Source organism: Bos mutus, chromosome 16 (assembly GCF_027580195.1).
Source record: "Bos mutus isolate GX-2022 chromosome 16, NWIPB_WYAK_1.1, whole genome shotgun sequence".
Taxonomy (NCBI): Eukaryota; Metazoa; Chordata; class Mammalia; order Artiodactyla; family Bovidae; genus Bos; species Bos mutus.
Window position 1 is genome coordinate 70,244,183 of NC_091632.1, and position 3,376 is coordinate 70,247,558.

Genomic DNA, 3,376 nt, shown 5'->3' on the forward strand with positions numbered 1-3,376 from the left:
TATCCTTTAACTGATTATTAAAGTGAAAGTAAATATAGACTGCAATAGTTGAACCCAGCTGCCTACCTGTACTTGGGTTTCATTATTATCTAGATTGTATTGGATTGAGTTGGAGCTAAATGCAAAATGTAAATTAAGAAAATATTATAGTAATTCATATTTTCTGTGTCAACACCACCAGGAAAAATGGCAATACTCCAAAGGCACTGCTTTAATAATTAATAAAAATGACAACTTAAAGTCAATACTTGTATTAATACTAACCTAAATATTCTCAACTCTTTAATTTTTCTTATGGTAAAAGCATTTACATTAAGTATAATATGATTTGGAAAACTCATCAGTCTAGTTTTGATTTAAAATATGGCCAAGATATTTGTGTAAAGATAATTATATAAAAAGATAATTTTCTGAAATTTTCATTTATTTATTAAAATATAAAAAGTAGTGTGTGTGTGCTTATTCCCTCAGTCATGTCTGACTCAAAAGTAGTATCTTCCTTAAAAAATTTTAAATGTTTTTAAGAATATAACAATAGGATGCAAAAATAAGTAACCAGGTGATTGGGCAAAACTGTTGCTTCTAAGTTAAATATTTACCACAAAATGTATTCATAAAATCATTTCTGGATGTTCTTTAGGATTTCTGTTACAACAACCAATATTCACTGAATATCTACTATGTAATGAAGCATTATAATTGCTTTTTGTTAATCCATAAAATCATTGAACACATACTTATTTGATTTCTCCCATGTACCAGAAATTATTCCAGGGTTTGGGAATGCATGAGTAAACAAACAAGCAAAAAAAAAATAACATCTCTGCATTCACGAAGATTATTTCTGGGAGAAAAGGCAGCTAAGGAAAAAAATAAGCATATTTTGAGACCTAGACCACTTTAATGCTGCTGTTTTCATGATATTAGAAGGCATAGCTAGAATATTTTTCACACAGTTGGGTCACTAATGATATTAGACTGACAGTGATTGTTAGATACAATAAGACTTCCATAATGTTAAGTGTGGAAAGAAAAACAAAAACACAAAAGCCCGCAGAACTCTATACCGCAGACACATTGAAATAGTAAATAGGCCTATAGAATCAGAATGTAGTAAATGTTGTAGAAAATAAAACTGGACAATGTGACAGGCCTTGAGACTGCTGGGGGACTTAAGATTTCAGAAGGCACACTCAGTAGAAATATCCTTCTCAGAAGAGAAAGTGAGCCATGAAGTTGTTTGGAGGAAAATAGGAAAAATAGGAAGAAGAAAACTTGCTTTCAGAAAGCAGGAAGAGCCATTGCAAAACCTTTTTATATCAGAGCAAGCATAGACTGTTGAGGAATGATGAAGAGCTATATGAGGCTAACAGGAAGGGAAGTTAAAAAAAAAAAAAAAAAAAAAAAGACAAGAGAGAAGGAGTGTGGAGTCAGGTAGGGCGTCAGAGGTCATTGAAAGAACCATAGGGTGTTTCCATCCCAGAGAAGTTGTTCAGTCACTAAGTCATGTCCAACTCTTTGTGACCCCATGGACTGCATCACGCCAGGCTTTCCTGTCCTTCACTATCCCCCAGAGTTTGCTCAAACTTATGTCTATTGCTTTGTCATCCAACCATCTCACTGCCTGTTGCCTCCTTCTCCTGAGCTCAAACCTTCCCAGCATTAAAGTCTCTTCCAATGAGTCAGCTGTTAGCATTAGGTGCCCAAATTATTGGAGTTTCAGTACAAATACTTCAGTCCAAGTATTTCAGCATCAGTCCTTCCAATGAATATTCAGGATGGACTCCCTTTAAGATTGACTGTTTTGATCTCCTTGATGTCCAAGGGACATCTTACAGAAGAGATATGGTCAGTTTCACAGGGCCACGCTGAACTTCATGTTGTGGATGAACAGTGATAATTTGAAGGTCACAGCAGGGAGATCAGTTAGGATGCTATTGCAAAAAGCCTTGGGAAGAATGATGGACATGTAGACCAAAGTTGTAGAGGAGTAGATAAATTTTGAAAGTAAAGCCAGAAAGATTTCTTTGACAAACAACACAAGGTATGAGAGAGATATAGGACTCAAGTTGATTGCAAAGGTTTGGGGATTATTAATAGCAATAGGAACTGTGGAGAAGTTAAAAAATGAAAGTGCAATGTACTTAACTGATTTGTAGAACACAGTAATTCCAAAGTAAACTTGCTGGAGATCTTACAAATAAATTATTTCAATAAGATAATTCAATATATACCAATATGTACCATTTTGGCAGAATTAAAAATGCTTTCCCTTACTGTTTAAGTTTGTAACTCTGACAGCTAAAGTGACCTTTTTACCATTTAATAGTTATTTACTTGTCTTGTATTAGGAACTAGATGCTAAATACCTTTTAAGTTTTTTTGTTGATAACTTTTTCTTAAGTTATGAAAATACTTCATGTACTATATAGGACAGTCATTCTTTAATCCAAAAAAGTAGCTGCCTATATTTTATTATTTTATATTCAGTTCAGTTCAGTTCAGTCCCTCAGTTGTTCATGTTTGACTCTTTGAGACCCATGGACTGCAGCACACCAGGCTTCCCTATCCATCACCAACTCCCAGAGCTTGCTCAAGCTCACATCCGTCGAGTTGGTGATGCCATACAACCATCTCATCCTCTGTTGTCCCCTTCTCCTCCCACCTTCAATCTTTCCCATCAGGGTCTTTTCCAATGAGTCATTTCTTCACATCAGGTGCCAAAGTATTGGACTTTCAGCTTCACCTTTAATTCATACTAATTTATAAGTATTTAATATACATAAAACTATGTAATGATCTAATGAACACATTTATAAAAATAATTGCATTAATATCCTCTGGTGGCTCTATCAAATCATCACGCATTTTGTGACTTGATAGTGATAATGATAGTGAAGTCGCGCAGTCATGTCTGACTCTTTGCAACCCCGTGGACAGTAGCCAACCAGGCTCCTCTGTCCATGGGATTTTCCAGGCAAGAATACTGGAGTGGGTTGCCATTTCCTTCTTCAGGGGATCTTCCCAACCCAGGGATCGAACCTGGGTCTCCCACGTTATAGGCAGACGCTTTACCATCTGAGCCACCAGGGAAGTCACACAGCTATAAAAATAATTGCCTTAATATCCTCTGGTGGCTCTATCAAATCACCACACATTTTGTGACTTAAACAACATAAATGTACTCTTATGGTCTGGAGGCCAGAGTCTATAAGTGTTCCCTGGGGTGACATCAGCATCAGCAGCTCCCTCTGCTGACTCCAGGAGAGAACACATTTTCTTGCCTTTGTCAGCTTCTGGAGGCTTGTTCACTGGTCGGCTCATGGCCCCACATCACACCACCTTTTTCCCTAGCTTCCATGGTCACATGGTTTTC

The 3,376-nt window shown here is 36.6% G+C and overlaps 1 non-coding gene across 1 annotated transcript; it reads right to left on the reverse strand.

Annotated features, from left to right (window-relative positions):
• Window positions 1-3,021: 3,021 nt before the first annotated feature.
• TRNAY-AUA (transfer RNA tyrosine (anticodon AUA)) lies at window positions 3,022-3,093 on the reverse strand. Its single transcript has one exon. It is a non-coding gene; the product is annotated as a tRNA-Tyr (tRNA).
• Between the last annotated feature and the right edge of the window lie 283 nt (window positions 3,094-3,376).